Source organism: Triticum aestivum, chromosome 6D (genome assembly GCF_018294505.1).
Source record: "Triticum aestivum cultivar Chinese Spring chromosome 6D, IWGSC CS RefSeq v2.1, whole genome shotgun sequence".
Classification (NCBI taxonomy): Eukaryota; Viridiplantae; Streptophyta; class Magnoliopsida; order Poales; family Poaceae; genus Triticum; species Triticum aestivum.
The window spans coordinates 343056523-343081713 of NC_057811.1; positions in this window are offsets into that span (position 1 = coordinate 343056523).

Genomic DNA, 25191 nt, shown 5'->3' on the forward strand with positions numbered 1-25191 from the left:
CCTTTGTGTCCATGACATGTGGGCCCAACAGGTGGCTGGCCCACATGTCAGTGACCCAAAGGCAGTTGCCTTTAAGGCACCGAAGCAGCGTCCACCCCGACACGACCCTGGTCTGCCTGGTGCGCCTACATTTGAGAATGCAAACGAATCTTCTTTCATTTGCAAACGAATCTGTATGTATTACCATGCCCGTGTTTTCCTTGCAATAATTAGTCATTCGAAACGAGATACTCCATCCATTCACTTTTGTAAGTCGTTTCAGACAACTTAAAATGAACTGTTTTGCACATTGTCTGAAATGTCTTCAAGGTCTTATAAAAGTGAACAGACGGAGTACTATAAATTGATTAATGAGGAGTTATTTGAAAAAAAATCGAAACGGTACCCACGCTAACGTGGATTAGAGTGTGTGTCACATAATTAGTTATTTGAATTAGAGTGTGTGTCACGTAGTAAGTTATTTGAATTAGAGTGTGTGTCACGTAGCGATCTCCAATTCTAACGTGGATTTCGCATTTCACTGTATCCGCGCTACTTTTTAATACAAATTCATATGTATATGATGAACACCATGGTAGTGAGAAAACTTTTGGATGGATTCAAACATATGACCTACAAAATAGCACAACAAACTGAGTCAATGTCAACTTTTCGAAACTTAGTAAGGCACGAATTCGAAATAATTACCCGTATGCCTGGTCCTCGGTTCAAATCTTACAATGTACACCGAATTGAAACATCGATATTAAGTCTCGTACTATGTACACTCAAATGTTGTTTTTAGCCCCCCTCCCGCACAAACGCTACATACTTCCTGTATCGGTCAATCTTCCTCTCCTTACCACCTTAGGAAGCTATCGGTTTCCAACACATGTTCATTCTTTCTCTCCATGTTTCGATCTCTAAGTCTCTCAACTACACAACCCCTTTTTCCACTCTATTACCAAATGTATTTACCTCACACACCCGCCATTGCACCCCATGCCGAGCTCTCTCTCTCTCTCCCACCTCTCCCTCTCACCCTCTCGCGCAAAATACATGCATTGCCTATCTAGCCCCCCAACATCTCGTGCGCACGCACGCACGTTGTATATCTAGGTCACTCCCTCGAGACTGTCTCACTCTTTCTTTCGCACGGCGGGCCACACTCGCTCAATCTCGCTCTCTTTATCTGAGTCTCGTTTAACCTCATTTTCTTTCACACACAAATGATATATCGCCCTGTTCGGGCCTCGATCGACAAACTCTATATTGTCTCACGCAGATTGTCTATCTAGGTCAGTCCATCCAAGCCGCCGCCACTCTTTCGACCTCATGGTGGGCCACGCTCACTCAATCTTTCTCTCTCTCTCTCTCTCTCTCTACGTATGTCTCGATTGACCTCGCTCTTTGTCGGACAAAAACGATATATCACCATGTTTGAGCCCAATTCGACCTATTCATATTGTATACTCTCTCACGCACATCGTCTATCTAGGTCACTCTCTCCAACCCGTCTCACTCTTTCGATCGCACGGCGACCCTATGTGATCGGTTGACCTTGCTTCCTCCCACGCACAAAATATATCTACACGTCTGTGACTGGATCATCTCTCAAGCTCTATCTTACAGCCCTCACCCTTGCCAAAAAGCTCAATCGGACAATATCTCTCCAGAGCATATATATTTGTTCAATGAATGTCGGACCACACTCACTTTGTCTCTCTATCTATATGTCTCTCGATTGACCTCGCTTTCTCACACCGTATCTTCCACGCGTTGAAGCTACTACCTCTCCATCCCTCGCAAAGCCGGAGCTATTTACATTGCGAGGGGCACTCCAACCTTGGATTAATTTGTGTAGGCATTTATTCCGGTCATTTTAGATTATATTTTCGTAGCATTCGGCCCACAACTACTCCAAACACCGTTGCAACCCACGCAACTCCCCTAGTTGATTTCCCTCTGGCTCGGTCATCACTCTCTCGCAGGTCCTTTCTCGCCTTCAATGTCGCACCATGGTATTATTGAAAAAACTATATTGTTCTCTTTAATTATTATAAATAAGCTACAAAACTACACATCGATAGTCCACTTGGAATGGAACAAACTTCGACCCACAAATTAAAGTGCTACAAACTACACACCGAGGGGCCCACATGTCATGAAAACCAATTTGGACCCATATACAAATTAAAAAAATAAAGGATGAGGATCGAACATGCGACCGGGCCTTCAAGCCGCACGTCAATAGGCAACATACGTAGAATAGCAATGTTTGTTGTACCCCCTTTGTTCACATAATATTTTTATATTACCACAGCCTAATTAATGGATAACATGTCATATTATTTTTAGTACTATTCGCCTTCACTTACTGGTGGGTTCCATGTGTGCTCTCTCTCTCTCTCCTCCCCTTCTGCGTTTAGACGCACGGGCAAACAGGAAGAACTCGCGAGCGATGTTGTTGTTGACCATATCTGGACGCGTTCACAAGTCACGACACCAGTTTCACGTACTAGCAGCACTAGTCAGTGTGTACGTGCAATGCACGTTAATTTGGAAGTATATTAAGTGCATGCGGATATTAACTACTAGGATATTATTTGCGTGTTGTCATGTGATTAGCACTATTTTTGGCATGAAATTAACTGCACGCTAAACGTGTTGAGCGCTCGACATTGAAGCAGTCTAGGTCGTTGGATGACAAGGATTACATGTGGCTTGATGAAGTTTTATATTTAATTTGATACGGCTCTAGCAGAACATTCAATCGATCACATACATTTCGTCCAGTCTTACTCCGACTTTAAATTATACGACGATCGATATAAAACAAACGGAAATGATAAACGTTCAGATTTTAAGCATGGCAATCCGAACGTTTTTCATGGCAAATTTAGATTACGCGGCGGCGGGGGGGGGGGGCGTCTCGCGGTGGGACGCGGCTCCTCTGCCGTGCGCTGTGTGTGGGTGGGCCACTGACCGACGGAGATGGCGGCGTCTTGCGCCGTTGTTGGCGTACTCCTGGACATTGTCCTAGCTTCAAGGAAGGCCAAAATGTTCTGGAATTCGGAGCGAGTCAACTGGCGGGAGGAGGCGACTGGCGTTGGTGCAAGGAAGCGGTCGACGGCGGCCATCCATGCCGCTGAGGGGGGGCACTGGCACCCGCGTGGGGACAGGCGCTGTCAATGGCGCGACGGAGACATTCGTGTGCACGGGCACCGGCACAGGCGCGCACGTCAGTGCACGCGCAGGCGCATGCGCTGGCAGGTGCACGGGATCCGGCACGGGCGTGCGCGTCAGTGCACGCGCAGGCGCATGCGCTGGCAGGTGCACGGGCGCGTGAAAGTCGGCTGGGACCTCGTGGAACCCCGTGGGATCAAGCTCGGCGACAATGTGCGGCTCCCAACCCATCAATGCCACGGGGATGGGCGCTGGCGCAGTCGGGGTGATGGGAGCCGGCAGGAGTGGGGACAGGCGCGGCGTCTTCCCGCAAGGCTAGTTCAAGCTCATCCCAAAGTGCCTTATGTTCTTGAGACTCCGGCTGGGTGTCTTCCTCAGGAAACTGCAACACTAAGGGCAGACCATCGTGATGCGGCATGGTGTACGTTTAGGTCAGGCTAGTTGGATGTAGACGACAGGAGAACTGGAGAGGAAGAGAGAGGATTGTAGCGATACCGGGTAGTGCGGGGTTGATTTTAAACTGCGGCGCCGGCGCAGCCTCCCTGACAGCCGGCGCAGCAGTCTGCTCGCATGCCTCCCGTCGACTCACACGCTTGCTCGGATGGCACCTGCCGATGAGAAGCGGGGACTCGTGGCGGCACGTAAACGCCCACGGTTTCAATAGTGAAAGCGTTCGCCTTAACATGACAGGTCTTTGTTCCAAAATACCTTGGCTCTTCATTTGTGCAACTTGTCGTAAGCAGCTTGTCTCAAATTGAAGAAAAAACTTACGAAGTAATATTTGTGCCATATCACATGACCATGCTTAGTTTCAAGAATTTATGCTCAATTTTGGATTTTCTGAAATTTAAGATCCAGGATTCGAAACAATATCATAACCTGCATCATGCAATAAATTTTCAAGCCGTACATCTGTCCTGTTGTATTTCTTAAGAAAGGATTTGGTCAAACATTTTGCTTAGTTAGACTTCAGACAAGTTATATATGCAGAGTAAAAGGATAATCCCTCCGTACGAGTGAATTGCCTGATATATTAACTCAAGTACTAGGCACGAACAAACGGGCTCAATTCTGTGCTCATCCTGGTGTAGTAGTAGTAGTACTAGGCAATGCAGTTGACGGGTGACCTTGACGAGCGGCGACCGAGGGAATTGAACCGTGCTCGGCACGGTAGGTAACATTGTCTAGTTACTAAAGCATCGCTCTGTTGTTCATCGGTAGTCATTATGGACCGGGGACATGAGGGGAATTTCCTAGGGCTGGAATTCTGGCCGCCAGATATTTCGACTTGAAACGCTGAGGCTCGACTGGTTGGGGTTGCCTAATGCGCGTACCATGCACGCCACCGAAGGACACGAGCCCGGTTTTTTTAGGATCAACACGGGCCAAGGTCTGGCTGGTACGCCGTTGGGTCCTACCATTCGAGAATACGAAAGGAACCTTTTAAATTGCCGAACGAATCTATGTGTATTACAATACCCATATTTTCCTTGCAAATACTAATCTCAACGTGGTAATTGATTTATGACGAGTTGTTGAATTAGATTGAGTTTGTAATATAGTGATCTCAACGTGGATTTCACATTTCATGGTATCCCTAGTAAGTTTTCCAATGCAAATTCAAATTTAAAAGATGAACAATATGGAGGTGAGAAAACTTTGTATGTATCAAGCATATGACCACACACACACACACACAGAGACACACACGCACGAACACAACAACAATCCAATAAGTATAGTGCATCTATTTTTCCAAACCATGCATGTATGACACGAATTCAAAAATACTCCTTTATTCCTAAATATTAGTCTTTTAGAGAGTTCAACAAGTGACTACATACGGAGCAAAATGAGTGAATCTAGACTCTAAAATATGTCTATATACATCCGTATGTGCCAGTCCATTTGAAGCCTCTAAAAAGACTAATATTTAGGAACGAAGGGAGTAAAATGTAAGACATCCATGGTCCTCAGTTCAATATTTAAAATGAACATGAAACTGAAACATTAATATTAAGTCTAGTACTACAGTACATGCAAATGTTGTGTTTAGGCGGAGCTATGATTGTCGGGGGTCAACCCCTCGACCTTAGATAAAATTGTGGAGCTCTGTTTAGGGTTGTTTAGATTATATTTGTCCCCACCCTCCCAACCACCGATTGGTTGTGCACCCCCACCCCTCCTCCCCGGGAGAATATCATGTGCCCCCATACCTTAGATGCTATATGCCGATACGAGTTGCTTGGAGCTTGTAGATCTGAGATATAGCAGCTCACATGATGTGTCTTAATATTTTTGCAGGAAACCTTGATGAGTTTGAGAATTGCACACAATTTGTACAAAAACTACTTAGATGCCCTTTGATCCCATATCCAACGACCTCGAAGCTCGTATCACCGTAGCATCTAAGATGAAGGAGGACATCATATTCTCCTGTATGTAAGAATATCATGTGCTACCACACCTTAGATGCTTTGGTGATACAAGCTCTTCGGAGGCGTTGGATTTGTGACCCAACACCTCCTCGGTGGTTCGAATGGTTTTTTGCAGAAAAGCCCCAAAAGAGTTCGGCCACTGCTTACAAGCACAAAGACTGCTCAGATGCCATTAGATCTCAGATCAAACGACCTCCAAGCTCGTATCACCGTAGCATCCAAGCTGCGATAGCACCTTATGTTTTCTCGCACGGGAGAGTATGAGGTGCTCCCGCACCGCAGATTCTATGGTGATACGAGTTCACTGAGATCTAACGGCCCACAGTAGGAGGTTTGAATGTTTTTGCAATATACGGCTGATAGAGTTTGGGAAATGCGCAAAAAGTACAAGTACTACGCATGTGCCATCTGATCACTGATCACACGACCTAGATGCTCATATCACCGTAGCGGGTAATTAAGCTACGGGGAGCACCTAATATGAGCACCGGGGAGCCCTTGGATTGAAGATGCAGCGGCACACACGAGGCCTGAATGTTTTATTTGCAAAAAAACCTTTGGAGAGTTTGGAAAGTGCGCATAATTACAAAGACTACTCCCAAGCCATTGGATCTCACTTCCAACAGTGTAAAAACTCATATCACCATAGTATCTAAGCTGCGGGGTGGATGTGATATTCTATGCCGCTGTCATTTTTGTTCGTAAGCTTGCAAAATATGTGTAACTCGTGCCGTTACTTGTCTAACCGCGCAATGTGTTTGTTCAAAAAAACCATCCTACACTGAAATATCGGAACAACACACGGGGGTCCCACTTGTCATTAATCAAATTTGGACCTAAAACTAACAAATCTGAAAGACGAGATTCGAACTGGCAACCTGGACTACAAAGCGTAAGTCGATAGCCTGAAAAAACGAACAGTTGTTGGCTTTGTCCCATAACTTGATTTTATACAGTACTTGCGTTGAGTAGAGTAGAGGGAGTGCCTCGTCAACACGTGCATGACCGTTGTCTCACTTACTGGTGGGTCCCAGGTCTGCGATCTCAATCTCTCTTCTCTCGATCGTCTAACCTTCGCACGGGCACACACGAAGAGAGGCACTAGCTTGCCATGGTGTTATTACAACTAAAATAAGCTTGGAAAATAGAAGAATCGCCTAGAACAAGAGATGTTGTGGCTGGTCGAGATGGAGCTAACCACATCTATCCTCCGTGCCACGTTTGCATGATGAAGCTGTGTGGCTAGTGGGGTGTTTTCGACCGACTGGCTGGGTCCCGAGGTCGAACCATAGGTACTACGTCTGATACAGTATATTTTTACACGCACATTTTTCCTCCGTGCCGAGACGTGGCACACCCTACCGCGCGGTTTCGGGGTCCTCCCGGGTGGTGCACGCATATATTCTTCCTGACGCGGGACGCCCTACCGTGCGTTTTTTGGGTCCTCCTCGATCGTAGCGCCGAAGCAAGTAAATGAGTCGTCAAATCACGAAAGACCACCTTTCCCGCCGAGTACATCAGTGAAGCACGGTGGCTAGCTAGTTGGGCTAGTTCGACCGATTAGCTAGGCCGCCGCCACATTTGTTTTTTCACCCCTTTTTTTATCTACTTGCCAGCAGGTAAATTTAAATATCCACCGCGGCGTTGCTCTAGTGTTTGGGTGCGGCAGGATTTTTAATTTTTTGATTGACGGGAGTAGGCGCGGCAGGATTTTTAATTTTTTGATTGACGGGAGCAGGCGCGGCAGCAATTAGTCACGATGACTCCGCCTGTAAAAACCCACTGCTCACTGATGTCAGAATTCGTCGACTGGTGTTTTACCGTGGTGAAAACCAAAAGATTCCCCACTCCCTCCGCCTTCCCGTAGATTGCATTGCCTTTCAGCTGTTTCGCCCCTTTGTTTCCTCTCCCCATTGCTTCTACCTGGTGCCATGGCGGCGCAGCAGATCACGCAGTCCGATGTGAGGCGCCTGACACAGGAGCTCCATGCCAAGGATGCGGAGCTCAGGGCCAAGGACGTGGAGCTCCGTGAGCTCAAGGAGGAGAGGAGTGCCATGCTCCTCCGTTATGTGCGGGAGTTCACGGAGCTTCAAAAGCGGCAGGCGTCCACCACAAAGATGCTCGAGGCATCGGCGGCGTTGCTGCAGAAAGCAGGAGATACGATAGGCCGTCAGGGGAGCCGGCTGGAGCGCGAGCGGGCCGATCGTGACGAGGTCCAGGATCGCCTCAGCCACTTGGTGGACCAAGTTGCCATGCACGTGTTGCGGCTGCGCGATGCCTACCGTCGTGCCAGCGCGACGATGCCGGCCGTCGGGCTAAACCCGTTCGACCACCCGGTCGACTTCAACGAGCTGCGGCTTCCTGACCTGGTCTCCTTCTTCACCTATATCTCCGAGGAGCTGAGCCGTCTCCGCACGATGGTGGGGGCTGAGCTGGACAAGGAGGGGTTGCGGGCTGTTGTCGCCGTTGCCGGGCGAATCCTTTCAGGACTTCGTCCCCGGAATCCATTCGTGCCATTGGGCGCCGTCTTTGACGAGCTGGCTCCCGTCGACCGGGAGCGGGCTCTGCGGGCGGTTGCACCCTGCATCACCAACGTCGTGCGCCTCGAGAAGTAGAGGGACTTCGGTGGTGTTTAGGCGCCCTCTGCATGGGCATGTCCATGTCTCGGCGCAAAATGACCGTTGGATCAAACTCAGACGGTGCAGATCAGTCACTGTAGCACAAAGCGTGTGGGTGTGTTTGGTTGCATTCTCATCTCAATATAGTTGTTTCCTCTTCGTGTATTTTTGTCAACCTACTAGTGTGGACTCATGCACCCTTCATGCACTCTGCCAAACACCCAAAAGTGGGTCGAGAAGGGAACTTTTGCTCCCATCCCGTGCACCCTTCATACACCCTGCCTAACACTATTCGTGCTCCATATGGTTCATGTTTCGTGGAGTACTGTAGCACCGTACTCTCCGTGCGCTGTGGACCTAGTTCTGTTAACATTGATCTCACCGTTCATTCTTGGCCGGACAGTCGGAAAAGCGGTACTATGTTACATATAGGAGTAGTTGACATGCACACAACATCATTTGTTATCGTCATATCTTACTACACTAGCAACAAGATTGTGTAGTACTGACGTATGAACCACTGCACATGCCTAGTAGTAGGAGCACTGTGTATGTTCAAGTGGCTGTCGTGTTTTGCACTCCTCTGTCGTAAGAGTGGAAACGCTTCCTGTAATCATTTTTTTCTTCAGAAAAACAGTGGACATGCTCTACCGTGCGGATCCTCCTCCAGCCATGCACTAAATTACTCACTTTCGTCGACGTGTGGGACAGCCAGCACCTAGGTCCAATAGCCATGCACTAAATTACTCCGTAGTAGAGTGACGGTAGACTACCCCGATCGAACCGCCGCAGTAATGCCCAATGAGCCGTCAAATCACAAAACCCCCTCCTTTCCAGCAGTAAGTTGGACGGACGAAGCAACCATCATTTCACTCTTCTCTCTCAGCTTCCTCTCTTGAAGAAAACCCCCACTCGCTTCGCTTCTCCCTCATCTCGTTCCTCCTTTCACTCTTCTCTCTCAGCTTCCTCTCTTGGATGGACGCCGGAGCACCGGCTGACGTGATGTCTATGGCTCTGGCCAAAACCGTCGAGGCTCATGGTACGAAGAAGCGCCAGCACCCCGCCGAGACTACCGCAGACAAGCTCAAAGCCATTGCCCTGTCCAAGCCCCCCTCTTCGGGATCCCTCATTAAGCAAGTCCAGGTAATGTCTCTTGTTGACGATCTTTTTCTCGATCTTGATCGTGTTTTTTCATCTAACACGCAGTACTAGTACAGGTAGTACAACTTTCTGGGTGATCTTGCATGTGATTTTAGTGTGCCAAATGACGGTTCTAAATTCCTCTTTTGACCAAAACATGCGAGAGGTTGACACTGATTTCTTATAGATTACTTTCAACTACTCCCCTGTCCCAAATTTCTTGTCTTAGATTTTTCTAGATACGGATGTATCTAATACTAAAATGTGACTTGATACATCCGTATCTAGACAAATCTAAGACAAGAATTTTGGGACGGAGGGAGTACTTTTTGAACGTCAATGCTACCTTTTAAGAGGGTATATTTGCCTCAGTAACTTGTGTTATGGATATTGCATGTAATCCCTCTGCTCTCATGCCTTTGAAGACATGTTCTAGTGTCTTTGTTCACTCATTTCTGTGCGTATATGTAGTCATATATGGAGTATAATATCGAAAATCATCTTATATTTCTGAACGGAGGTAGTAATAAAATATGTTTTCTGTTTGAATTAGAACCAGGTCCGTGGTGGAGATGAAGTTCTCAAAGTCATGCCGTGTGAACTGGAAGACCTGATGATGAGTTCTACTGCTGAACTATCCAGCTGCTCTGTCCTTGTCGCCACGTGTCCTGAACTAGTGTTTTCCTATAGCATTGTTGTCAGGCGTGTTCTCGAGGCTGTACTTGACCACCACAATTTCCTGGTTGTGCCTTTGATTACGGAGGGTGTGGTTCTTGTAAAGCTTCCCAACAAATCTGATGCGGCCTGTCTTCATCATCATGTTTATGAGTGGAAAGACCACTCTGTTAGGTTCTCCAAGGTTGACAAGATGGTGATGGTGCATGTAGACATCTCACACGAAGTCCATGGCCTAGTCAGTTATGCGGGGTTCATCCCGTAGGTCGGTGGCAAGAAATAGTCTGCAGAGTTTAGTTAGTGCAACTTTGCTTGTCAGTAGTAAGTACTATTGTTCAGTAGTCGATTTGTGTTTGTGAACCCTGTATTGTTTATTAGTACTGCCGCTTTTGGTGTGTGAACGGTCTATGTTAATGTCTATGTTAATGTCTGTCCACTCAATTCAGTCTGTATATTTTGAAGTATCCAGATCATATTTTTTGTGAGGACGGTTTATCAATTATGGTTACACTCCAATATCTGTATGCATTGCAGGGTTTATCGCACCCACCAGGATTTCTAGTCCCATGGGTGTTCGGTCCATACGACTTTTCATGACCTTTGGACTCTCCTGCTTGTGGGAGTAGGCGGGCCCCCTGCATGCCACGCGTAGTTGGACGATCAATCTTCTGTTTAGTACTTCAACATAGTGATTTCCTGGTAAGGATTCACTCGTGTCACATCAAGTAAATCTTATTGATTTACTGTCTAAATCTTATCGATTTAATGTCACGTTTTCTTTCTTTTCCTGCAATTTTACGATGCAGGTTTTGCCATGTGACATTCATCACAGAATAAACCGTTTCGTTTGCTCTACGATGGCTATTTTTGCAGGTTTCACTTCTTATGTCATGTCAGTAATGAAGGCACTGTCCATCACTTATATTACTGGAAAAAATTGGATCAGTCTGTTGTCTGAGTACAAGCTGAATCCCTATGATGAACTGCAGTTTGGTTTAACAAAAACGCCACAATTAGTCCTTCTCGCATTTAATAGAAATGAAGAAAAAACTGGATCACGGTCACGGATCCTAGTCAAGTTAGAAAGCTGATCATAGCAGACCAGACACGATCGCCGCTGTCTCGCACAGATCGAGCACCGGCAGTTGCTCTAGCACTGACAGCGGCAGCAGCTCAGTCTGATCCAGCTGAGGATTGGGCACCGACTGCGTCAGCAGATCAGTCTGATCTACCGGAAGATCGGGCATCGACACCGGCACCATCTCTACAAGGAGCACCATCTCCGGCAGCAGCGGCGGCTTCAGCACCTGCACCAACACTTGCACTTGCATCTGCTCCGGCCCATGCAGTTGCACCGGCAACAGACTGGGCTGCAGTTCGCACTTCATATACCAAAGTCCTTACAAAAACTGACATGTCCACCTTCCTGGTAAGCATTGGCCGCCCAAGTGCTTCGTTCTTTTTTCTTTCCATGTTGTTTCACATGATTCACTGTGTTGATCTAACTGTTTGGGTATGTCTTCTTGTTTGCAAACAGAGAATTCCTAGAGCAACGAGGGAGTCGTTCAACAATCCGGGCGACCGCGGCCAAGTTTCTCTTACTATGCGCAGCCTTGGTGTGAATGAACCTGCTCAATATACCGTAAGTACAAAGGATGGTCGCATGATGATTGATGCTAAAGGATGGTCAAGGTTCAAATCTAAATCATATCTTGCGGTAGGGGATGATGTCAAAATCGAACTTTCTCGGCAAGGAGAGCTGGTCCAAATCAACTTTGAAATTCTTTAGTAGCAGCACGCAACTGCCGAACTGATCTATCCTCTGAGAGATTTTGATGTAATAATCTGGCATGGTGAAACAAGTGTCATGTGTGTATAAGTAGTACAACAGTATTATTTATCACGTGGTATATCGTTGATAGAATTGCAACTCTGATTGCTGGTTAGGAACTGTCGTTCGATTTCATTACAACAGCTGCCGTGCTTTATTCAATTTTGTGTATTTGCCTTGCGACAGCATCTAAAACCAGCACCGTACCGATCGCTTGCAATATGAAAGCGCTGAGGTAGAACACATGGGCCCCCAAACATGCAGGGTCGGCCTGCGGCCCAAAGTCCAGAACCGTGACCCTATCTGAGTATTATATTCTCAGCTAAACCCCCATAAAAAAAGCTGAACCCCATTAATGAACGTGCGTTGCAGAGGGAGTATATTTCTCGGCAAGGTGAGCCTGTTATATAAAAGATTTGTATATTTCTTTATAGAGGGAGTATCTCTCTGTCAAAAAATATATTTATGTGTAACTAGTTACTCCTGTCTTTCTACTTCCTTTTGCTGATATGTGGGGCAACCGACAACGGGGTCCACGTACCATATGCACAAATTAGAGTGCACAACTTCACGGTAGACACACCCCGGTCGTAGCACCGCAGTAATGCCCAATGAGCCGTCAAATCACAACCCCCCTTTCCAGCTTTAGCAGTAAGCTGGACGGACGAAGCGGCAATATTTCACTGGGCCTGAATCCCCTTGTCCCTCGTCTGCTTGTTCAGAGAAAAACCCCTCTCGGCGATTGCATAGGGTTTTCTCATGGAGAACCAGGTACGAATTCTTTATCCATCCCCGATAAATCCAAGTCCCTTGGTCGCAGGTAATCCTAGGATGGCAGCCGCCGCCGTTGATGCATTTTTCTTCCTACTGAATCTAGTGTGTTTCATTTGCAGTGCCCATAGTGCGAGTACCCTACAGGTTTCTGCGCCCTCGGCGAGACGCCACACTTGTTCCTTCTCGTCCTAACACAGCATTTTGAAACGCGCACAGTATGTTCCTAGAATCCTCTTTTCTATCCAGGAGGGTGGGGTTTTTTTGAACATGCTGTGTTCTCATATTATTTTTTGCTGTAGTGTATTATTTGCCCTGCCAGAACACATGTACTCAAGATGCTCGGCCTTGCCATAACTGAATACACTAGTTTAATGGTCATAGTGAAGACAAGCCATGGATACAAGTTCCGAGTTGGGTTCATGAACCAAGAAGATCGCTGCTTTTTTTATGGCCGACCTTGGATAAACTTTCTCAAGTGTTACGGACTGAAAGTTGGCGCACGAATGTTGATGGAAATAGCAGAACCTGGTCTCATCTTCACTGCGATCTTCCACCCCGACGTCGTTCCAATTGTTCATCCATGTTAGTTTTGTATCTGGTTCTTGCTTGTTGCCTCGATTACTTCTTCATCCACCTATTCTGTCTAACTAATCACAATTTAACTTTAGAAGTAGCAACGAATCTCTCACAAAGATGCTACTTCTAACTAATATTTTCTTATAATTGGTGGCACGTGTAGGTTTTTTCAGAGTTAAGCAGTCTGCTCGTTTGTTACTCTGTAATAAATCGGTTGTTACTAATGGCACTGAAGTTGACTGGATCGACATCCACAAGTTCCTACACTTTATTGATCGTCTTGAGGTCCTTGTGGGGTGTTTCAATGGTGGAAGTCCACGTGGGATATGTGTGCCACTGCTGCACTCGTTGAACAGGTCCAACTGTGTCGAGAAACATACGGTACGAGCTGTTTTCTGTTATATATGTTGTTCATAAACTATTGCTTATACATAGTTTTACAGTTGTGATCTTCTTGAAACAGGAACTGCCGAGTTCTATTGTTCCTATACAGATGCCTGACCATGGTCGGGTCAGACTTGCGCTTGGTCACAACATGATGTTTATGTCGACCTACTCAATTCCCCTTGGAGGTGAAAAGATACTTATTCATGGGTGGTCACAAATAATGAAGGCCCGTCCATCTTGGAGAATAGGACAGAAGATTATGTTCGTGCTTTTCCATGGCTCTAAAGCGAATATCCTGTTTATTGACCATGTTGCGAGATGAAGCCGCTTTCAGAAGGTTGTGGATGCGCGGGGTGGCGCCTGGGCCTTGTCCTGGGGCTTGGCGGCCTCACCCTTGGTTAACTGTAGGCAAAGTAGCACTGTTCGAGGCGTGCTTTGTATGGTTGAACCTGTATAAGTACTCATACTGCTTTCAGCTTTGGTTGTTAAGTGCCCCTGCTGGTTTCAGTTAAGGTTGTTAAGTACTCCTGCTGCTTTTACAGTCTGTCATGTTTCTTCAGTCATGTCTTCCTCCAGCCGCCAAAACTAAACCAGCGCCGACGGGGCCGCCTGCTTCCGCCTCCCACGGCTAGCTGCGCCTCAGCACACGCATCGCCGCCCCACCGTCTCCTAAATCGTTAACGCTGACGTCCTCCGCGCGCTTCCTCCTAGTGTTCAACATGGTCAACAAACAACAGGAATCGGCAGAAGTACGTGGAGAGGATGACAATAGGGGCCCACCACGTCAGCGTATGGAAAAATAAAATGCTTCCTCCTAGTGTTTTCCTGACATCTGGGACCCACGACATTGTGAGCATATATAGTCAATAGACAAGAGAACAACACAAGATCGGCTGACACCTGGGACGTAGCTACTCGAGCAGTATTTTTTTGTTTGGTATTGTTGAGATGGAGCAGGGTTTGAACTGGGCTGTGGCCGGTCTAGCCCAGGCTTATATTTTTATGTTCACCATGTGACCAGCCCAGCTATTTTTTCTTTGTGAAATGAGCCCACTTTATTTTTTCTGAAGAATACCCAATCCAGGCCTACTTATTTTTCTACGCCCTGATGGGCTGCAACTCTTTCAAGACGCCTGCAAATCTTGAAAGTAATATGAAATGGGTTGTAAATATAAAAACAGATGACAAATTGGCAATTACTTTATAATTTCTGAATTTTTTCACATTTTCAGATTCCTATTTCACTGGGCATTAACCTAATTTAAATATATCTTCAAAGTACTTTAAATCTGGCTCAACATTTCGGTATTAAAAATAGTTGGGAACCCACAGAAATATGCGAAATTGGCCCTGGCCAACCAAAAAAAGGACGACAATAAATTGCATAAGAAGTTGCCATGAGCTATATATAAATTATTAAAAAAAGAGGGAGCGGTCTGACTTGTGGGCCTGTTTAGTTGACGCGTATGCAAGATTTTTTTAGTTATTATATACGTCAACAAACGATTCTAGCAGACGTAACCGTTGGATGTCAATCCAACGGCCGTCGTGTTTCTTCAATCTCTGATCTTCTTGCTCCAGCCGCCAAAGCAGCGCCGGCGGAACCGCCTACTCCCACCTCCCGTGCCCGGCTGTGCTGCCGCGCAGGCCTCAGCGCCCCTACTACTCCCACCACTAGCCAGGGCATCCCTCTACTCACCCACACCCCCTGTTATTCTGCGGCGACGGCCGCCTCACACCGCAGCCGAACTGGTGAACCCTCGTACTCCTCTCCGCGCGGGCTTCCACTGCCACGTCTTCCCCGGCTCCGCGTCGTCCCCTTCCTAGGCCTCGCTGTCATCCACCGCCGTGGTGCTGTCGGCGCGGCGTGGTCAACGTGGTCAAGGAACGACTTCCATCGGAAGAGTACTGTACGTGGAGAGGCTGACAGCTGGGTCCACGGCCACAGCCCAGTTTTTTTGTGATTTGCCAAGTAAGTCGCTTTGTCAGGCCTGTTGGGCTGCAAATATTTCAAGACGAGGAGAGCTTTCATTCGGCTGGCCGAGAAAATGGCCCATCAGTAATGAGAAATGGGGTGTACATTTTTGAAACACATCAAACCGGCAATTAGTTTCAAATATCTTTTTTTTCATTTCAAGATTTTAAATTACATTAATTTTTATGCGTGGAGAATTGTTTGGATTTTATATTGATATACATTTATTATTAAAACCAGTTTGAATGTGAGTCGAAATTTCGGGATTAAAAACAGTTCGGACCGCACCGAAATATGCAAAAATTCGTATCATTTTTTAACCGTGGCTACAATATGGGCTGTAATGCTAACAAAAAGAATATGGGCTCCAAAAAAACCTTAAGAATTAGCAAATGGGCTGTAAATTATTAGAAATAATGGCAGATGGGTTGTATGCTGTTTTCCATAGATTTGAGGCTTTCCTAAAAAAAGGTTGACGCACAAGCACTGACTGTTGGATTTCCATCCAACGGCCGTCGTGCTTCTTCAATCACTGCTCTTCCTGCTCCAGCCGCTCAAATAAGCGTCGGCGGGACTGCCTGCTCCCTCCTCCCCGCGGCCGGCTGTGCTGCCGTGTAGGCCTCACCGCCCCACCGTACTCCCATCGCTGGCCTAGCCATCCCTCTACTCACCCACGCCTGCTGTTATTGTCCGGCGACGGCAGACGAACCAGTAAACCCTCGTACAGTCGTACTCCCCTCCGCGCGGGAAACAACTGCCGAGTCTTCCCTGCCTCTGTGTCGTCCCCTTCCTAGGCCTCACCGTCGTCCACCGTCGTGGTGCTCTCGGCGCGGCGTGGTCAATGTGGTCAACGACCGACTTCCATCGGAAGAGTACTGTGCGTGGAGGCGCTGACAGCTGGGTCCGCGGCCGCAGTAAGGAAGTGCCTCCTTATTACGCGCAAAATAGTTATTCCTCCACCTAATAGCGGGGACCCACCGGACGGGCCACCGTATTTCGCGAAAAAAACATTTCCCCCCTGACTGCTGGGACCCACCAGCTACACCTTCGCACGCAAGGAAGTGTGTCCGGGCAAAAAAAACAAAATGATTCGCCCCCCTGACTGCTGGGACCCACCAGCTACATCTTCGCATGCAAGGAGGTGTGTGACAGTCGGGACCCACCTGGTCGAAGCGTACGTAGCATTGTCATTCTGGTCGCGAACATGTAGGTACATATATACTGGTGGATGTAGAGGCGCGCACGTGTCGTAGTAGAGGCGCGCACGTAGCATGTACACGTACGTACAGCAGCCAGGGTGCAAGAAAGAAAATACGGCCATGTATGTGTACATATGGGCGGGGTCTCGAACGCCTACTCGCGCATACGTACGACGAGGGCTCGTTGACATGGCTGGGTCGGAACGGAGAAACAGCGTCGTCGTCGTGTTCATGGGGAGGCAACGGAATGCGTCGTGTTCATGGGGAGGCAATGGAATGCGTCTTGTTCATCGGGAGGCAACGGAACGCGTGGGAGCCAACCGGCTGGGTCGGAACGGAATGCGTGGTCGTGTTCATCGGGAGGCCTTGGACGGAACAGGCGATGGAAACGAGGCCTGGCATGCCGCAGAACGGAGGAAATGGCCTTGTGTTCGACCGGCCACATTCGAAACGGGATCCTTTTCATCGGGAGGGGTCTGGCGTACCGCAAAACGGATGAAACGGGCGTCCTACGGTCGAAACGGGGGTCCTGTTGATCGGGAGGGGTGTGGCATACCGCAAAACGGACGAAACGGGGGTCCTGTTGAACGGGAGGGGTGTGGCATACCGCAAAACGGACGAAACGGACCTCCTACGGTCGAAACGGGGGTCCTGTTCATCGGGAGGGGTGTGGCGTACCGCAAAACGGGACTCCACGGGATACTGTTCATCTCCACCGTCGACCTCCTCCAGCCTCCACGGGCTACCGTCGACTCCTCCTCCAGCCTCCACGGGCTCCTGTTCATCCAGCCTCCACCGTGCGCTACTCCACCAGCTACTGTTCAACCACCCCTCCACGGGCACCCCTCCACCGTCTAGTGTTCATCCAGCCCTCCACACCACGGGGTCCTGTTCAACCACCCCTCCACGGGCACCCCTCCACCGTCTATTGTTCATCCAGCCCTCCACACCACGGGGTCCTGTTCATCCAGAGGCAACGCCACCGCTCACTGTTCATCCAACCCCCCCCCCCCCCCCGCAACGCTCACTATTCATCCCAGAGGCAGCATCGATCGGCTTCAGTTAGCAGCAGTAGCGAAGGAATCACTCGATCGGGTTCAGTTAACAGCCATCGATCGATCGCTCAGGTTCAGTAACGCGTAGCCTGCAGTGCAATCACTCGGGTTCAGTTAGAGCCCAACGCCTCGCTCGGGTTCAGTTAGAGCCAACGCCTCGCACACACGAGCGTACATGTACGAGAGAAACGCGCATCGCTCGGCCCCCGACCTCCCACCGTAACTGGGAACTCCCCAAAATTGTCCTCGCCCTCACTTCTACCACGGTTTTTTCCGTCATGGACGGCCCAAAGAATGTCATGCAGCTGCGTCTCCGGCCCGCCCAGGACGAAAAGCCCATTTTTGTCATGATTTTTTGTCATAGAAGTAGGAGCCCACCACATCTATGATGATACCGGGTTTTGTCACAATTATCGTCATAGAAGTGTCATATGTATGACAGAAAAAAAAATTCATTATGATTTTTCGCTTCTCCTAGATTGATCTTGCGTGATCGTAGGATTTTTTTTGACATACTACATTTCCCAATAGTGGCCTCCGAGCCAGGTCTATGCATAGATGTTATATGCACGAGTAGAACACAAAGAGCTGTGGGCGATAATAGTCATACTACTTACCAGCATGTCATACTTTGATTCGGCGGTATTGTTGGATGAAGCGGCCCAGACCGACATTACATGACCGCGTTCATAAGACTGGTTCTACCGCCGTGCTTCGCACACAGGTGGCTAGTGGGTGTCTGTTTCTCCAACTTTAGTTGAATCAAGTGTAACTACGCCCGGTCCTTGTTGAAGGTTAAAACAACAAACTTGACAAAAAATCGTTGTGGTTTTGATGTGTAGGTAAGAACAATTCTTGCTAGAAGCCCGTAGCAGCCACGTAAAACTTGCAACAACAAAGTAGAGGACGTCTAACTTGTTTTTGCAGGGCTTGCTGTGATGTGATATGGTCAAGACGTGATGATATATAATTTGTTGTATGAGATGATCATGTTTTGTAACAGTTATCGGCAACTGGCAGGCGCCATATGGTTGTCACTTTATTGTATGAAATGCAATCGCCATGTAATTCCTTTATTTTATCACTAAGCGGTAGCAATAGTCATAGAAGCAATAGTTTCCGAAACGACAACGATGCTTCGATGGAGATGAAGGTGTCAAGACGGTGACGATGGTGATCTTGACGGTGCTTTGGAGATGGAGATAAAATGCACCGGATGATGATGGCCATATCATATCATTTATATTGATTGCATGTGATGTTTATCCTTTATGCATCTTATTTTGCTTAGTACGGCGGTAGCATTATAAGATGATCTCTCACTAAATTTCAAGGTACAAGTGTTCTCCCTGAGTATGCACCATTGCTACAGTTCGTCGTGCCGAGACACCACGTGATGATTGGGTGTGATAAGCTCTACGTCCACATACAACGAGTGCAAGCCAGTTTTGCACACGCAGAATACTCGGGTTAAACTTGAAGAGCCTAGCATATGCAGAGATGGCCTCGGAACACTGAGACCAAAAAGTCGAGCGTGAATCATGTAGTAGATATGATCAACATAGTGATGTTCACCATTGAAAACTACTCCATCTCACGTGATGATCGGACATGGTTTAGTTCATATGGATCACGTGATCACTTAGATGATTAGAGAGATGTCTATCTAAGTGGGAGTTCTTAAGTAATATGATTAGTTGAACTTAATTTATCATGAACTTAGTACCTGATAGTATTTTGCATGTCTATGTTGTTGTAGATAAATGGCCCGTGCTACTGTTCCATTGAATTTTAAAGCGTTCCTAGAGAAAGCTAAGTTGAAAGATGATGGTAGCAACTACACGGACTGGGTCCGTAACCTGAGGATTATCCTCAATGCTGCACAGAAGAATTACGTCCTGGAAGCACCGCAGGAGCAACTCCATATGTTATGAACACCTGGCAGAGCAAAGCTGATGACTACTCGATAGTTCAGTGTGCCATGCTTTACGGCTTAGAACCGGGACTTCAATGACGTTTTGAACGTCATGGAGCATATGAGATGTTCCAGGAGTTGAAGTTAATATTTCAAGCAAATGCCCGGATTGAGAGATATGAAGTCTCCAATAAGTTCCACAGCTGCAAAATGGAGGAGAATAGTTCTGTCAATGAAGATATACTCAGAATGTCTGGGTACCACAATCACTTGACTCAGCTGGGAGTTAATCTTCCGGTTGATAGTGTCATTGACAGAGTTCTTCAATCACTGCCACCAAGCTACAAAAGCTTCGTGATGAACTATAATATGTAAGGGATGGATAAGACAATTCTCGAGCTCTTCGCAATGCTAAAGGCTGCGGATATAGAAATCAAGAAGGAGCATCAAGTGCTGATGGTCAATAAGACCACTAGTTTCAAGAAAAGGGGCAAAGGGAAGAAGGGGAACTTCAAGAAGAACGGCAAGCAAGTTGCGGCTCAAGTGAAGAAGCCCAAGTCTGGAACTAAGCCTGACTGAGTGCTTCTACTGCAAAGGGACTGGTCACTCGAAGCGAAACTGCCCCAAGTATTTGGCGGAAAAGAAGGATGGCAAAGTGAAAGGTATATTTGATATACATGTTATTGATGTGTACCTTACTAATGCTCGCAGTAGCACCTAGGGATTTGATTCTGGTTCTGTTGCTAATATTCGCAACTCGAAACAGGGGCTACGGATTAAGCGAAGATTGGCTAAGGACGAGGTGACGATGCGCGTGGGAAATGGTTCCAAAGTCGATGTGATCGCCGTCGGCACGCTACCTCTACATCTACCTTCGGGATTAGTTTTAGACCTGAATAATTGTTATTTGGTGCCGGCGTTAAGCACGAACATTATATCTAGATCATGTTTGATGCGAGACAGCTATTCATTTAAATCAGAGAATAATGGTTGTTCTATTTATATGAATAATATCTTTTATGGTCATGCACCCTTGATGAGTGGTCTATTTTTACTAAATCTTCATAGTAGTGATACACATGTTCATAGTATTGAAGCCAAAAGATATAAGTTTAATAATGATTGTGCAACTTATTTGTGGCACTGCCGTTTAGGTCATATTAGTGTAAAGCGCATGAAGAAACTACATCCTGATGGGCTTTTAGAATCACTTGATTATGAATCACTTGATGCTTGCGAACCATCCCTCATGGGCAAGATGACTAAGACTCCGTTCTCTTGAACAATGGAGCGAGCAACAGACTTGTTGGAAATAATACATACTGATGTATGCGGTCCGATGAGTGTTGATGCTCGCGGCGGGTATCGTTATTTTCTGACCTTCACAGATGATTTAAGCAGATATGGGTATATCTACTTGATGAAACATAAGTCTGAAACATTTGAAAAGTTCAAAGAATTTCAGAGTGAAGTGGAAAATCATCGTAACAATAAAATAAAGTTTCTATGATCTTATCGTGGAGGAGAATATTTGAGTTACGAGTTTGGTATTCATTTGAAACAATGCAGAATAGTTTCGCAACTCACGCCGCCCGGAACACCACAGCGTAATGGCGTGTCCGAACATCGTAATCGTACTTTATTACATATGGTGTGATCTATGATGTCTCTTACTGATTACCGCTATCATTTTGGGTTATGCTTTAGAGACGACTGCATTCATGTTAAAATAGGGCACCATCTAAATCCGTTGAGACGACACCATATGAACTGTGGTTTGGCAAGAAAACCAAGTTGTCGTTTCTTAAAGTTTGGGGCTGCGATGCTTATGTGAAAAAGCTTCAACCTGATAAGCTATTCGGAGACTGATGGGTACACCTTCTATCATAGATCCGAAGGCAAGTTATTCGTTGCTAAGAATGGATCCTTTCTAGAGAAGGAGTTTCTCTCAAAAGAAGTGAGTGGGAGGAAAGTAGAACTTGATGAGGTAATTGTACCTGCTTCCTTATTGGAAAGTAGTTCATCACAGAAATTAGTTCTAGTGATTCCTACACCAATTAGTGAGGAAGCTAATGATGATGATCATGAAACTTCTGATCAAGTTACTACCGAACCTCGTAGGTCAACCAGAGTAAGATCCGCACCAGAGTGGAATGAAAATCTTGTTCTGGAAGTCATGTTACTTGACCATGACGAACCTACGAACTATGAGGAAGCGATGATGAGCCCAGATTCCGTGAAATGGCTTGAGGCCATGAAATCTGAGATGGGATCCATGTATGAGAACAAAGTGTGGACTTTGGTTGACTTGCCCGATGATCGGCAAGCCATAGAGAATAAATGGATCTTTAAGAAGAAGACTGACGCTGACGGTAATATTACTGTCTACAAAGTTCGACTTGTTGCGAAAGGTTTTTGACAAGTTCAAGGAGTTGACTACAATGAGACCTTCTCAACCATAGCGATGCTTAAGTCTGCCCGAATCATGTTAGCAATTTCCGCATTTTATGATTATGAAATTTGGCAAATTGATGTCAAAACTGCATTCCTTAATGGAGATCTTAAAGAAGAGTTCTATATGATGCAACCAGAAGGTTTTGTCGATCCAAAAGGTGCTAACAAAGTGTGCAAGCTCCAGCGATCCATTTATGGACTGGTGCAAGCCTCTTGGAGTTGGAATATACACTTTGATAGTGTGATCAAAGCATATGGTTTTATATAGACTTTTGGAGAAGCATGTATTTACAAGAAAGTGAGTGGGAGGTCTGTAGCATTTCTGATATTATGTGTAGATGACATATTGTTGATCGGAGATGATACTGAATTTCTGAATAGCATAAAAGGATAATTGAATTAGAATTTTTCAATGAAAGACCTCGGTGAAGCTGCTTATATATTGAGCATCAAGATCTATAGAGATAGATCAAGACGCTTAATTGGACTTTCACAAAGCACATACCTTGATAATGTTTTGAAGAAGTTCAAAATGGATCAAGCAAAGAAAGGGTTCTTGCCTGTGTTACAAGGTGCGAAGTTGAGTCAGACTCAATGCCCGACCACTGCAGAAGATAGAGAGAAAATGAAAGTCATTCCCTATGCTTCAGCCATAGGTTCTATCATGTATGCAATGCTGTGTACCAGACCTGATGTGTGCCTTGCTATTAGTTTAGCAGGGAGGTACCAAAGTAATCCAGGAGTGGATCAGTGGACAGCGGTCAAGAACATCCTGAAATACCTGAAAAGGACTAAGGATATGTTTCTCGTTTATGGAGGTGACAAAGAGCTCGTCGTAAATGGTTACGTCGATGCAAGCTCTGACACTGATCCGGATGACTCTAAGTCACAAACCGGATACATATTTATATTGAATGGAGGAGCTGTAAGTTGGTGCAGTTCCAAGCAGAGCATTGTGGCGGGATCTACGTGTGAAGCGGAGTACATAGCTGCTTCGGAAGTAGCAAATGAAGGAGTCTGGATGAAGAAGTTCATATCCGCTCTAGGTGCATCGGGTCCAATGAAAATCTTTCGTGACAATACTGGTGCAATTGCCCTCGCAAAGGAATCTTGATTTCACAAGAGAACCAAGCACATCAAGAGACGCTTCAATTTCAGCCACGATCAAGTCAAGGAGGGAGACATAGAGATTTGCGAGATACATACGGATCTGAATGTTGCAGACCCGTTGACTAAGCCTCTCTCACGAGCAAAACATGATCAGCAGCAAGACTCCATGGGTGTTAGAATCATTACTGTGTAATCTAGATTATTGACTAGGGAGGCTGAAGGAAATATGCCCTAGAGGCAATAATAAAGTTGTTATTTATATTTCCTTATATCATGATAAATGTTTATTATTCATGCTAGAATTGTATTAAACGAAAACTTAGTACATGTGTGAATACATAGACAAAAAGAGTGTCACTAGTATGCCTCTACTTGACTAGCTCGTTAATCAAAGATGGTTAAGTTTCCTGGCCATAGACATGAGTTGTCATTTGATGAACGGGATTACATCATTAGAGAATGATGTGATTGACTTGACCCATCCGTTAGCTTAGCACTATGATCGTTTATTTTATTGCTATTGCTTTCTTCATTACTTATACTTGTTCCTATACGGGGGAGGGGGCACCTCATAGACACACAAGTTGATTTCTTAGCCGTGTGCGTTGCCCCCTCCACAGATTTCCACCTTGGTCATATTGTCGTAGTGCTTAGGCGAATCCCTGCATCAGTAACTTCATCATCACCGTCAACACGCCGTCGTGCTGACGAAACTCTCCCTCGGCCTCAGCTGGATCTAGAGTTTGAGGGACAACACCGAGCTGAACGTGTGCAGATCCCAGAGGTGTCGTGCGTTTGGTACTTGATCGGTTGGATCGCGAAGACGTTCGACTACATCAACCGCGTTACTTAACGCTTCCGCTTTCGGTCTACGACGGTACCTGGACACACTCTCCCCGCTCGTTGCTATGCTTCTCCTGGATAGATCTTGCATGATCGTAGGAATTTTTTTTGAAATACTACGTTCCCCAACACCCTCAAGTTTGATCGACCACCGATACAATTCTACGCACACTTGACGTTTGCTTTACCTAAAACAAGTATGAAACTATTTTGCAAGAATAAAACTATGAGTACTTTGCGAGAATAATCTATGAATAAATTGCAAGGTAATAAAAGTGGATAGCTTTTGTCAATAAGAAAGTCATTTGTCCCTAGGCAATCGATACCAAGTACCGGTAATCATTCTTGTAATTTTATATGAGGGAGAGGCATGAGCTAACATACTTTCTCTACTTGGATCATATGCACTTATGATTGGACCCCTAGCAAGCATCCGCAACTACTAAAGATCATTAAGGTCGTGAAACCCAACCATAGCATTAAGTGTCAAGTCCTCTTTATCCCATATGCAACAACCCACCTACTCGGGTTTAAGGTTCTGTCACTCTCGCAACCCACCATAAGAAAATCATGAACGTATTGCAACACCCTACAGCGGGTTCCCCTCACGTTTGCGCAAGACGGCGGGCACCGTAGGACAGCACCATAAATAAAATATACAATCATACCAACCAAGATCACGATTAACCCACAGGACAAAACGGATCTACTCAAACATCATAGGATAGCCAAATATCATTGGGAAATAATATATGGAGTTGAGCACCATGTTTAAGTAGAGAATACAGCGGGGAGAAGAGGTGTTACACCACTGCATAGAGGGGGAGAAAGTTGGTGTAGACGGTAGCAAGATTGTTGATGTAGATCGCCGTCATGATCCAAGCACCGGCGGTGTTCCGGTGCCACCGAGGGAGAGGGGGAGAGAGCCCCCCTCCTTCTTCTTGTTCCTTGGCGTCCCCCTATATGGGAGGAGGGTTCTCGCTCTGGCCCATGGCCTCCATGGCGGCGGAGGGGCAGGAGCCCCTCCGAGATTGGA